This window comes from Rattus norvegicus, chromosome 1 (assembly GCF_036323735.1).
Source record: "Rattus norvegicus strain BN/NHsdMcwi chromosome 1, GRCr8, whole genome shotgun sequence".
NCBI lineage: Eukaryota > Metazoa > Chordata > Mammalia > Rodentia > Muridae > Rattus > Rattus norvegicus.
Window position 1 is genome coordinate 59,496,463 of NC_086019.1, and position 13,703 is coordinate 59,510,165.

Below are 13,703 nucleotides of genomic sequence, written 5' to 3' on the forward strand. Positions count from 1 at the left end.
GCACAGAGACATGCACATGTAAACCAGTCATGTACACCTAGGAACATTTTCTGATCAGTATTTTCTCTTCTTTATGCAGTTCTTAAATTATCTTTATGAAAAAGTAGGGCATTGACCTACCATAAAATCTTGGACCTAAAGGTACATTTTAATACAAAGCTTATATATCACTTACAGATGACTCCAGTAGGAAATACATTAAGTTCAGAATCATTCAATCAGAAACCCTTAATGTATATACACCATTCTCACTGCCTTCACTTAACCTCATGTTTGGACCACTGTTCCTAGCTGGAGACTCCTGTTTATCTCCCAGAATAAAAGGGAGGCTCCATGCTCAAGTGGACCAGCAGATTCAAGGTGGGACTGTTGGGTGACATTACAGTGAACACCAGGGACTGCCCCACAGAGGCAGGTAGTGGCCCTTTCTTTCCTCCTGGGGAAGCAGTATCTACATTGTCCTGAGCAGAGAAGGATCCTCTCATTCTAGCAGATGTTCTGGATGATACAAGGAATGTGAATAGATTATGAGATCACTTTACCACATTTCTTTCTGAGGCAGAGACCCTTGAGACCCTTGGCTCAGGAGTAACAGTTCCAGATAGCAAGGTGAGGTCAATGTGGGCCCTGTGTTCACCTATGAATAGTAATTTATGTTAATCACCAAATCTTTAAAACTTACAGCATGTGGGAGAAAAGTCTCCCAGGAGTCTCAGCTAAAACTAATCAGTGAGTTTTTAAGAACAAGAACAAGTAGGGAATTTAAATTCATGTGATTGCTACAAACAAAGCAAGACACTATCACTAGATCACCTTTGTGTAAGGGCCCTGACAACATACACAACTTAAGATGTGAAGTGCTCAGGTAGCACTCTTCGTGGCATGAACCGAAGACACAGTTTCTCTGTGTCTCATCACCTCTGAAGCATGGTCCACAAACAATGGCAACAAACCTTCTCTTCCTCAGACTTCAAAGTTACCTTTACTGTTAGTGATAGTTTCCACAGTTAACTAACCTCTACTGGATAGACAGGTTTGACTAACCTTCTCTGAGCTTCTCCCAACCATGTACAGATGGGACATCCCTCTGCACATGAGGCCTGTTCCTCTCAGGCCTGTTGTTCTCCTTCCCAGATTAGAAACTGGATACTTTCAAGCCTACATTCTTAAGTCATCTATCAGATGATGATGTAGAGCACCCAGCTCCTTCTGTACCATATCTGCCTAGATGCTGCCATGCTCCCACCTTGATGATAATGAAGCAAACTGCTGAACTTGTAAGCCAAACCCAAAGCAGTGTTCTTCTTATAAGATTTGCATTGGTCATGGTGTCTGTTAATAGCAGGAAAACACTAAGTAAGTCACTTTCTACCACAGATTACAAGGTTAATTGAGTGATGTCATCACCTGAGGAGACATGGCCTTATATTAAGGTTCTAATCTCCTAAGTAATTGCAGGCTCTCTTCTGGCCTAGGCATTGGCTATAATATTAATCTTCCCAGTGTCCTTTTCTCTGTAAACTATACATTTTGCATTTCTATTTGCCCCATTTGCTCTTTTTCATTGAAGTCCTATAACCTCAGTATAACAGAGGCCATACTGGGCTCTCTTCAAATTTTCATCGAAGAAATTTGTTTATTACTTTTTAATTTAGCCTCAGGTAGGTTTTTACGAAGTGGTCGGAAAGAAGCCACATTTTGTAAAACCATCATACAAATTATCCCAGACCAGTTACAAATATTATTGCCTTCTGAATCCCCTTGTCGTGGGCTTCCACATTCTGGATAGGTCTTGGCACTCCTGACTCCCAAGCTCCTGCCAGTATACCCATTAAACTCTTCTTAGAGCACTGGGCCACTTCTAGATCAAAGTTCTGAATTCTTGCATATTTTCCAAAACAAATAATAAGGACAAACTGGCATGGTCAGGTATCACAGAGCAAGAGTCTGCTCTATTACATCCCCTTCTGCATTAGTTACCTTAGTATTTCTGTGACAGAAATGCCATGAGCACAGCAAACTATAAAACATGTAGGCGATTAGTGATCCTATTTCACAGACCACCTGTTACCATAGGTTAAGTTCCATGACTACAGGGCACAGTGGAAGGAGCAGGAAGCAGAGGACTCACATCTGGAATCACAAGTACAAAGCAGACAGTGCACAGGGAGTGGTGCAGAGCACTAAAACCTCAAAGTCCAGCCCCACTGGCATTCTTTCTCCAGCAAGGGCACACCTCCTGAGTCTTCCCAAACAGAGTCACCAACTGGGAAAGGAGTACTCAAATGCCCGAGACAGTGGAGGATAGCTCATGCAAAATGTCATGATGATTCAGGAATTCGAATCAGTAACATAGAGAACCTTCACTCTGGGTCAATGTGTGTTGCTGCAGAGCCAGCAAGCTGCTCTCCCTCCACTTGAACATAAGATGTGGATTAAGTAAAAATGTAAACAAGCATCTCCATGGAAAATCAACAGCCCTGTTAATCTGGTCATACTTATAGGATAAGTCCAGAGGTGCTGGATACTGAAATCACAGAAGAAGCCAACACAAACTCAAACCCTTTAGTCTATAGGAATAAATATACGACAGAAGTCAAAATGGATAACGATATGGAGCAAACACTCACTCAGCAGATAAAATTACACCTAGCCCTTACTCACAGACCTACTTCATAAACAGTGTACATTCTGCTGGTACCTACTCAACACAATCCTAAATGCTGCAATCAAACCAAATGGTTTCTTACTTTGTTGAGTATGATTTAAAAACACTGAAGTACTCTGAAGGAGGTTAATGGAATCTTCTCAGGGCCTGGGGAAGATGGCTAAGGGAGTACAGATTAACAAAGCAACACAACCCAATTTCCCCACCAGCAAGCAGAAACCGGCCTGATGTCAGTTGCCAATTCCGGAGGGTTTAAGAGAAGCCTACAGACTGGAAGGACTGAGGTAGGTGAGATTAAAGTACAGTTACACTGAATGCTCACTTGAGGAATGGGAAGGGTAGAAACTGGAAAGTGCTCTGTGTGTGTGTGTGTGTGTGTGTGTGTGTGTGTGTGTGTGTGTGTGTGTGTTCCATGCATGTGTTTCTGTGTGAGTGTGGTTGGGTTGTTGCTGTTGTGTGCTTAATTTGAGACAGAGTGTTACCACAAACTGAAGCTGTCCTAAAACTCACCCTGTACACAAGGGTGGTTTGGACAGTAAAGAGACCTTCTCTCTCCTGAAAGGGGGATTAATGATGTGTAGCACAAGCTATGTGTGAATGTAAATTTCAAAATCTGAAGATTTTATAAATCTCCTTTGGCTTGCTTTAACAATACTGGTGATTATAGCAATATATGGTACACTGAGGACAGAACGGAATATATAGTGTAAGCTTTTGAGAAGGTTCAGAGGTGAAAGGAATAGCTGATGATCTGAGTTTAGTTCCAGAGGCACTGTTAATAATCAAACACAAATGTAGCCGAGTTTTATCCCGTGTAAAAATCATTCAGGGCATCCAGTCAGAGATTAAAGTATTTTTGGTGTTGTGATGCTACACAATCATAAGACTGATTCCTGTGGAACAGGCTAGTGGAGCAGACAGTAATCAACAGGACATGAGAAAACCTACAGAGCAGGAACTAGAGAGAAAGCTCAGGATTTCAGAGCACTGGCTGCCTTTCAGAGGACCTTCACTTGTTTTCAACATTTCCAAGTCAGCTCACAGTCATGTGCAACTCAAGATCTAGAATATCTTACCCTCTTCAGGTTTTGTGGGCCCTACATAATACACACAGTGCACGTATACTCATGTACACCCTTGTTGGATGACCATAATCCAACCACAGCAGGGACAGAGCTTGCCACCCTCAAGCTTGCCAATTTGAAGGAGGAAGCCTTCTTGTTAAAAGCACTGGAGAACAGCAGGCACAAGGACACCTGACTCACACATTCGACCCGAGGTCTTGAGATGGAAGCCACACATAACTCTGGCCTTCTCACTGAAGAGAGGTCATCCTTGGGTAAGGAGCTTTCATCTGATCCTGTTTTCCTCTTGGATCCCATTACAGAAAAGCATTTGTGTTTGTCCAAATCTGCACAGGTTCCCAGCACCCTTCCTAGTCATGTCTGACAAATCCATATGGAAACCACTGTGTAACTGGAGTCCTAGTCTATAGCATCTCTCTCCTTCATGCTACCCTCCTTTTATACTGCAGATTTCATAGGAAATCATATTCTTTGTATACTTACAAATCCCATGTTGTTTACATGTGGCTAATGTTTCGTCCTCAGCATGCTTGCCTGGAGACAGGGCTGGATGCAGGTATTCTGTAGACAAGGCAAGATGCAGCTCCTCTGGAAGCCATAGGACACCAGCGTCACAGCTGTAGTGCAGTGCATGCATGGCATGCATTCACAAAGAAGACTGTAGCCCCAAGGTCAGGTACATCCACAGGGTACTAAGGAGAGGGACCTGATTGCTACTGTTGATGCTGCATTTCCTCTTTGTTCTGACTGTTTTAACTGGAATTGCCCCCACACGCAAAATTCCTAAGATATCTGACAGCCACACACAGATGCACATGCAGGTAAAACACAAATGCATGTGAAATAAAAATAAATAATTTTAAACTGGAGAGAGAGAGAGAGAGAGAGAGAGAGAGAGAGAGAGAGAGAGAGAGAGAGAGAGAGAGAGAATGGTGTTTATAAAAGAGAAACTTACCCTCAAAACCTATTTACTGTCCTGAAACTTCTTTCTCATGGGCAGAGGAACATAGACATGAAATTCTTTCTCTCTACACTTCTCAGTGTGTGCTGGGGTACTCTAGAATACCGGTTATTTGGTGAAATGTTGAGGGGTTTAGAAAGATGAACATCATGTTGCAAGTCAGTGGTCTTTAGTCCCTCGTGAGTTCCGTGATTTCAGCTGAGGATCTCTTGCAATGGGTTCTGTATCCAGAGTTATAATCATGAGCTGTGGAACTTCATTTGCAACATGGATACAGGGGCCCCAGTGTAGTCATCTGTTACTTCCCCAACCCATGAGCATGACCCAGGCCCAGTCACAAGTCAGAATTGGGTCCTCAGAGACGCCACTAGGAATGTATGTAGACAAAAGAAAGAAGTCTGGGGAGGGTAAGGAAGAAGAGTGTCAGGTTGAAGCCTGTTTCAAATTCAGAATAGCAGTGTATGTATTTCAGTTAACTGCTTTCATAATTCCCTCATCTGTGAAATCTTAAGACTTGTTAGATTAGATCTTTTAGCCAGAGAGCTAACACCACTGAAGCCAAAACTTTATACAGATAGGCTATCAGGAGTGTCACCCATGTTTACTATCTCTGCTTCCAGAAGAGGTGCAGACAAATATTTCCTCACTCATGGTGAGTACAACACAAAGGAAACCAGTGCATGCTCCTTACACCCCTGAGGACTTCCCAGGGTAGGGGTTCCCAGCACACTGGGATCTGACAGTGAAAGTGTCTGTGATTTGACTAGGGCACTAGGTACTACTTACATCACTTTTCCAGTGATGGCACTGCAGAGATCAGACAGTAGTTAAACTTGAAAGCTCATCACATTCAACTTCTTCCTGTGCTCCTAACACACCTGATCCCCACACCCTAAGAACTGGCAGCCCCTTTAAGATGCTGCTGTACTTTCACACCCTGCCTCCCTGGACTCTGGACTCTTCCTCATGATGCTCTGCTCCTATCTCCCTTGCACCTAGCATTTTACTCCTTTATTTTTATTTCATGTTCCCACCTCCTGCATGTGTTCTGAGTGGGTCAGCTATGGGTAGGATCATGAAATATGTGGCTGTACACACACACACACACACACACACACACACACACACACACACACACACACACACAGGTACCAATTTAAGACAAGGCAGACTGTTTATATGCAGGGGATACAATGCCTTCAAGAATTGGGACCCTGAAAAAAGAGCACTACACTTAAAAACAAAAATCCAAGGAAAATAAACAACGGGAGTGTCAGTGGAGGTTGTGTAAGAAGAGTGTCAGAAGAGCCTGTCAGAAGGTGAAGGGTACACTGAACACTCAGCCAAACAGGAAACGTCTGCATCTGAACTGTGCAGCATCCACCCTGCAGTGTGGCATGCTGTGGGGGTGTCTGAGAAACCATATCTCATCACCTGAGTTTGCACGTATTTAGACCAAGTCTTTGGGTGTAGGAGGTGACTACTATATCTATAGATTAATTAAAATTAATATGGATGAATTTATCATGCATAAAATGTACAACAAAGTTGTCCAGACCCAACTGATGGATGTATCATTAATGGATTATTCCTTAAATACGTCTGATCACGAGGATGAAAAATTTAGGATTAATCTCTGTTCCACTAATGGATGACTCACCAAATGTGCACCACACTGGAGCGGACCAACCATCAAAGGAAAGATACCGTTCTTTTAATCTTTTGCAACTGCAGTAGACTATGCAAAGCAAACACTCACATGTGTCTCATCAGTCAATCAGTCTACAGGACAGAGATTACCTATGCCAGTCTCAGGGACAGAACAGCATTTTCTGTTTCCAATTCAACTACCTTTTTTTCTTTAACCTGCAGCCAGGCTCTGTGGGAGAAGCTGAGATGGTGGGCAATGAAAGGTGGATGTTGGAAGGAAGCTAGAGCATGGTGGGATTTTGTAAGCCAAAGAAGTGAAATTCGTATTTAATTCCCTTAGACAACTGGTCCAGGTGCAGTGTTCCTGATGGTGGCTCGGTGCTCCAGCTGTGGATTCAGGGAACTCAGAACATCATGCTGAAAATAATCTCTCAGACTACAGAGTCAAATTCCTGCTGGTGCTCCAGTCTCATCAGAGAAGAAAATAAGTCCCTCCTCCTCTGGATCCTCTCATTTTTGTCATTCTCGCCTGCAGGAGATTCAGTCCTTCCTCTGAGGGGGCTACTCATACCTGCAGGTGATTTAGACCCTCTTGAAGGGAATTCTGTCTCCAGATTGGGATGTGGACCCTCCTGTTAGAGAATTAACTCTCTGAATCTTCTCACAGAGTATATGTGACTACCTGGAGACAGCATTATCTGCACTTCTAAACTCTGATTGGTAAAGAAAACCCACGGTATGAGTTTGAAAACCTGTGAGTTATATACTGAGTAATGAAAACCTATGAGTTCTATACTGTTGATTTCTAAATGTATTCAGTTGATTATGAATTATTCTGCAATATTTTGATGAAATTTACTTACTTCCTAGATTTCAAACAAAAATAGAAGCTATAGTTAAAAGTTTAGTGTGTGTTTGGCCAAATTATTTACAAAATATTTTTGATTTTTATAAAAGTTGGTGTACAACATAGAAATTTTCCCCTATTTTGTTTTGTTTACTGCTAGGATATAGAAATGCTTTATTTCTGCTGACAGAGCTTATATTCATTGGTCTTGTATAACTCACTGTTGAGTGCTCAACTTTAGCAGATTCCTTAGGGTCTCTGCCATTTATAACAGGATTCCATCTAAAAGTCGACTGCCTTGTTCTTCCTTTCTGAGGAGATGCCTTTTGTTCAGTTTCCCCCCGTTAATGACAGAGCTATACTGTGAGAACAATGATGGACAGCAGTGCCAGAAAGACCTGGGACACATTTACAAAGTCTGGTCCAATTAGAATGGGGCATGGTGAGATAGTTCTGTCAGGTATGCTCTGACCCTATGAGTCTCTCTTCACTACCTTCACTTGGACAAGTTGTAAAGCAATTAATATGGTGAAGGATGAAGTCCCTGGCACTTAGTAGGTGACACTTAAAGACAATGCCTTCCACGTGATCCATTCAAGGAAACCTGAAAGGTGGTCTCTCTTGTAATGACATTGGTGTCCTTATAAAAGGGACCCTAAAGTCACAGACACTTGAAGAGGCAGAGAGAGACCACAGGGCACCAAGAGGAACCAGCTACCTACAAACGGAGGAGAACTGGAGCCAACTCTTGGACCCCAGTCCTCCAAACGGAAGCCAACAGAAACCTCTGCTCAGTTCTGCCTGCAGCCCACAAACACTGGAGTGTGCATTCTTGGTGTGCTCCAGAGCCTGAAAGTCGCTGCTCTAACCCCAGCTCTGTCGTGGGGTGGATGGAAGTCTTGTCTATCTTGGGGTGGATGGAAGTCTATCTCTCAAGGTGAGGTAAAGTGGTCCTGAGTTAGGTGCCAAGGTCCAGTCCCAGGGGGAAGCTTCCCGATAGCTAAGCTTGAGCTTGAAGCAGGCAGAGCTGTGCTCTCCCTAAGGAATGTAGCACTAGTTGCCAGAATAGAGGTTAGGCAAATTTGCAAAGATCCAAAATGCTGGCTGTGGTTCTCACCAGATTCCTTGGAGTATGCCCACAGAGTTCCTTGTCTGCTCCTGGGAATCCAAGCCTTGTCCTCGAAGGGGCTGCTCATGCACTCATCTGACTTCTTTGGTCAGGAAGCACACCTGCTAAAAACTGAATTTTAAGAGGCAGATAAGATCAGAGAAAGGACTAAAAGAGCTCGAGGGGCTCGAGACCCCATGTGAACAACAATGCCAAGCAACCAGAGCTTCCAGGGACTAAGCCACTTCCCAAAGACTATACATGGACTGACCCTGGGCTCCAACCTCATAGGTAGCAATGAATAGCCTAGTAAGAGCACCAGTGGAAAGGGAAGCCCTTGGTCCTGCCAAGACTGAACCCCCCAGTGAATGTGATTGTTGGGGGGAGGGTGGTAATGGTGGAGGATGGGGAGGGGAACACCCATAGAGAAGGGGAGTGGGAGGGGTTAGGGGGATGTTGGCTCAGAAACCTGTAGAGGGAATAACAATCGAAATGTAAATAAGAAATACTTAAGTTAATAAAAAAAAAAAGACATAGAGACAGGAGGAACTGCATCCTGAACTTTTGTGTAGGAAGTTTGGCTTGGACTGATCAAGTATCAGAAGGACCATGAATTCCCTATGGCCAAATTAGCTAGGGCTAAGTTTATACCAAGAGAGCTCCTTGAAATACCTGATCTGCAGTTTGCGCTCCCTTCTACAAGCAACTACTCAGTGAATATAAGTGACTACATCCAGGTTACTTAGTTGGCTGCTAAGTGTAAATCTCCTTTTACCTGTATTTAAACATACGGTTCACATAACCATTAAATGGAAAAGCCCCAGTGGTATTAGTTATAAAGGTGCTCACATAATAAGTTTTTGCCAAGAAATTTTCAGTAATTCATGTAAAAATCTATATGGAGAATGCAGTATAGTACAGTCAAATCACAGGCTTTATAATCCCATATTTAAAGTTTGATATGATTACAAATATTAAAGCAGGACTATTTTAAATAGTCTAATATATTTAATTTAGAATTAATCTGTTTTGCAATGCACCAATCAGCCATAATGTAGGTTAGCTTGTTTCCTAAGTCATGTGTTTTAAGAGGCGTATCAGTCTACCAGCTAAATTTGAAACACCTTTGACAGGATTGTATTATTTAGGTACCAGGAATATTAATGAAGATGAAAAGAATAGGAAAGTTAAAATGATTCAGTAAGCATTAAGTTTTATGGATGCATAACAGCTTAAATCTTGATGAGATATGTGTGAGAAAACTAGTAGGGGGAGCATAAGTAAAGGAATGATCCTATCAGTGCCTCTAAACCATAAAATGCATTCCTACAGTTATCTGAACTCCATTGACTACGGAAGTCAAGGTAAAACACACACACACACACACACACACACACACACACACACACACACACACAAAAGAGGCAGATAAGATCATCTTTCTGATTATATTCACAGCATAGACCTCTTTGTTTGTCTTTTTTTGTTTTTTTAATTTTTTATTAGATACATTTCTTTACTTACACTTCAAATGTCATTCCCCTTCCCGGTTTCCTGTTCATAAATCTTAGGTGGGGCTGCTGTAAGGTTCAGATTCTTTGCTTGGAAGCCATTACCACACATGATGTTTATATTTTTGTTCACTTTTTCAATCTATTTTTCTGCGGCGTGCTCTAAGAGGGCATCGAGTAGGGTTACATAATTATTGGTATTAACAGCTGTACTCCCAAATCCTACTCAGTATGGAGTCTGCTGATGTTCAGCATAAGGAGGTGCCAAGTCAGGGAACCTTCATGTGCTGATGCAGCAAATGAGAGTCCACAGAGGCCCCAAGCAGGAGATGGAGGAAGGAGCCATAAGGACAGTTGGGAGAAAACGGGTCAACTTCCCTAAGATTCGGAAAGAAGCAGTTGGTCTCCATCCCGAGGGAACTCAAGCTAAGACTCACAAAATAGTGCTACTAAGCCAACCCAAATTCTCTTATTTTTTCTCACATCCCTGAGAGAAGAAAGGAGTCATTTCAAACTCCATGGGCTCCCCTCATACTCACTGGAATTGGATAGTGAAACTGCCATAACCTCTGTTCTGAAAAATCCCCTCAGGAACTAATGAAGGGCGTGGCTAAGTCCGAGAGAGGAGGGGCGGGTATCGTTCATTGGCCACTCATGCGCGCGCATGAGCTCTATGCCCATACACTGGAGTTTTCCACTCTACCTTTCAGGATCCTTCGCATTTACAGTGCTTGTAAAATACAAATCAATTTACTGTGGCATTGAATACCCATCTCAGCTTTTTAAACCCTCAAACATGCTTCCCCTTTCTTAAAGTTCCTTTGCATTATTTGTAGGACACTGCTGAGTGTCATAGGCTACAGGTAACAGTACTCAAAGTCATTCCCTGTTCATCTGAACTTTACATCCTTTGACCAGCAACTTCCCAACTCCATCCTTACATTTCACCCAAACCCTGAGATTTGGACACTGTCCTGCTCCCCGTGCTAAAGCACAGTAGTCATGAGGGTGAGGGGACACAACATCCCACTGACCCTTCAGCCAGCTGGAACGAATCAGTGTATCTTGTGCCATGATAATAAAACATACCTTCCTTCCATCAGTACTGAGTGGCCACTTACATTTGAAACGTGAATGGCCAGAAGACCTTTAAGGCAATGGCTTATCTGTGCGTAGTTTGTGGAGTCCAGGCCTTAGGAAAACATTTCCCAACAGTAGTGTATGCTATTCAATGTGATCTTGCAACACTTATTCACATCTGACCTCACTGTCCAGGGATGGCCAAGTCTACTTCACTACAGGTCTCACAAACACACATGCAGTGTTTTCAGATGCTTGCAGGTTCTTGAGTGCATCTGTCTTCCCATGCACTAGGGACAGCAGGTACCTGCTCTTCTTTGGGAGGTATTTTTATGCTATGAAAGGCTGCCCATGTGCTGCAGACACAAGGTGAATGCACTTCCTGGGCAAGACAAGTGTGCAAATCCTTCATCAGCTCTCTGGAACACTCTATTCTCTTACAGAGGAAAAAAAAAAGATACGCTTTCAAATAGGAAACTCATAAACGTAAAAAATACTAATGGTTGTATTTCAACAATTGATCGTACAGCTCTTATTAAAAAGAATTTTTGGGTTTCAAATGCTTCCGTTTTATTTAAAATTGTGATTATTTCCCTGATGCACAGATTTCTATGGAACAGAAAGTTCTTCTAAAACCATATTAGAGATTCTGAAAAAGAAAATGTGTTGAAATCATAAAGTCACCTTTCACACAAAATAAGCAAACTGAGGCCTTTCTCCCATAGCTCAACTGAGGAATGAGGATGCAAAATTCAGGAATTAAAATTAAATAAATCTGTTACGCTGAGAAAGAGATGTAGACTCAACTGACACAAGTTTTCTTATAGCACTTAAGTCACAGGGGGCAGAGCAACACGCTTCTTCCTTTCCTGACAGTTTTTATAAATCTCTTTACTAAATTTACAACTTCTGAGATAGCTGTGCTTGACAGCCACCCATGAGCTCCCATTCGTCTCGGACGTCTTTGTTCCTACCTGCAAGAATGCTGTCTGTGTAATGCTGTGAGAGCTCTACAGCCTTTGGAACCTCTGAAGTATTAGTTAGCTCTCTAACAGGACTGTCACCTTTGCTTTCCACTAATGATTAGTGTTCTGGTGATTTGAATTGATAAAAATAAAATCCCTAGCATCAAAATGAAACCTTTCTCTAGAATTTTGGAAATTAAATTATGAATTAGATATTCAATCTCATACATTTACATTGGATCAGGAGGCTCACATTTTAGATGAATGATGTGTTGTGCGCCTTACATAAAAAACTACTTGTAGCCCACTCATGTAACTTAAAGAACGTACAGGCAACATTTCACCTGCCCCAAGAGACCTGTCTCCTGCATACAGGGTCCCCAATGACACAGGAATGCCCTAGGCTGAGAGGCCTGTCTCCTGCAGACAAGGTCCATTATGACACAGTAGTGCTCTGAAATTTTCGGCTATCACTGTCTGGGAGGAAAATGGAGTTTGGAGAAAGAACAGAAAGATAATATCTAGGCCTACTGCCCTTGGAATGACAATGGAAAAGGTAGGGTAGAGGAAACACCCTGTCATCTTTAAAGCCCTTCATTCTGCCTTCTGGGTCCAAGAGTGCCAAAGCTAACAAGAACGGGTAACTTCACCTTAGTCAGATCACTAAGAACTAGGCAGGATTTTTCTTGGTAAAGTAAGACAAAATTTCTTGGATGTGGAACATCTCTCAATTGCAACCATTTCAGAAAAAGAAATTAAACATCACTTAGAAGGACATTTGTTCCTTCCTCTTCAGGCCCACCCCACAAATCGACTGCCAAGGTGAGACCTGCTTGAGTACAGGTGACCTCTCTCTTCTCACTTAGTGTTCAGTTCATTCTCAAGCTCTGTTACTTTACGAGAAGCTTCCACTTTGTCAGACACATCATGACTTTTTGAGAAGTTGTGTGGACGCTCTTTAAAAATCAGGTTTTCATGGTCTCCAGAACTGCCAGATAAGTGTGCATCTTGGCTGGACAAGAGAAGAACACAAAAGATTATACATAAAAATACAACTAACTAGCCTAACTAAATTTTCATCTAAATTTTAATGTTTCCGTGAGAGCTGTTCATTTTTGCACATTATTTCAGTTATTTTATGTATTCTGGCTGAAACAAACTATACCTACTCTACGGTCTGAGCAGAACTTTAAAATCCAATCTTTGCTCATCAACTAAATGCCAGTTCAAAGAAAAGGGCAGGATTTGTGGAATAACCCTATAACCAACCTGGCCAAAAAGGTATGAGTACAACTTAAAATATATCAAAAGAGTAATAAACCAAGAAAGAATTCCATGCAGAAAAGGGGCAAAATAAACTCTTGACTGTGACTTTCAAAAATAAATATGTGCACTACTGATGGCTCAGTGATCAACTGATGATTACATAAATGCTAGGAAAAACAGGCAGCCAGTTAGCCATTGAGAGACTCTCTTTCATTGAGCAAGGGAGAGTAATTAGAGGATAATTTCCGTCAACCTCAGGGCAAGCCTCCACACGCACCTATGTACACAGATGTATATGGTGGTCCAACATAGCCACACTTATAAGGGAGAAAGAAAATAACAAAGTGAGGGTGCTCAATTTCATTAAGCATCAGAATTTAAATGTTTTGGCCATGTAAACCTGCTTAACTATGGGGGTAGTTTAAAAGTACACCATTTCCACAAACTTTTCCCCTTTATAATACTGAGAGCTAGAACAACCCTGATTAATGTAATTCAGTGTTACAAGGGCAGAGGACATATAACCTGAATGAATGTCCATGCACACACACACACACACAAA

At 42.1% G+C, this 13,703-nt stretch overlaps 1 long non-coding RNA gene across 3 annotated transcripts in view; it reads right to left on the reverse strand.

Annotated features, from left to right (window-relative positions):
* The window catches only part of LOC134485010 (uncharacterized), a 15,074-nt gene extending 4,591 nt beyond the window's left edge, over positions 1-10,483 (reverse strand). Inside the window, exons 1-2 of one of the 3 annotated variants that reach the window (XR_010062913.1) lie at positions 10,370-10,469; positions 8,329-8,451 (exon numbers count right to left, since the gene is read on the reverse strand). This is a non-coding gene — a long non-coding RNA (uncharacterized LOC134485010). Of the gene's footprint in view, positions 1-8,328 lie in introns of all 3 variants that reach the window. The other 2 variants (XR_010062914.1, XR_010062912.1) reach the window with 2 other exon arrangements.
* Positions 10,484-13,703: the final 3,220 nt, after the last annotated feature.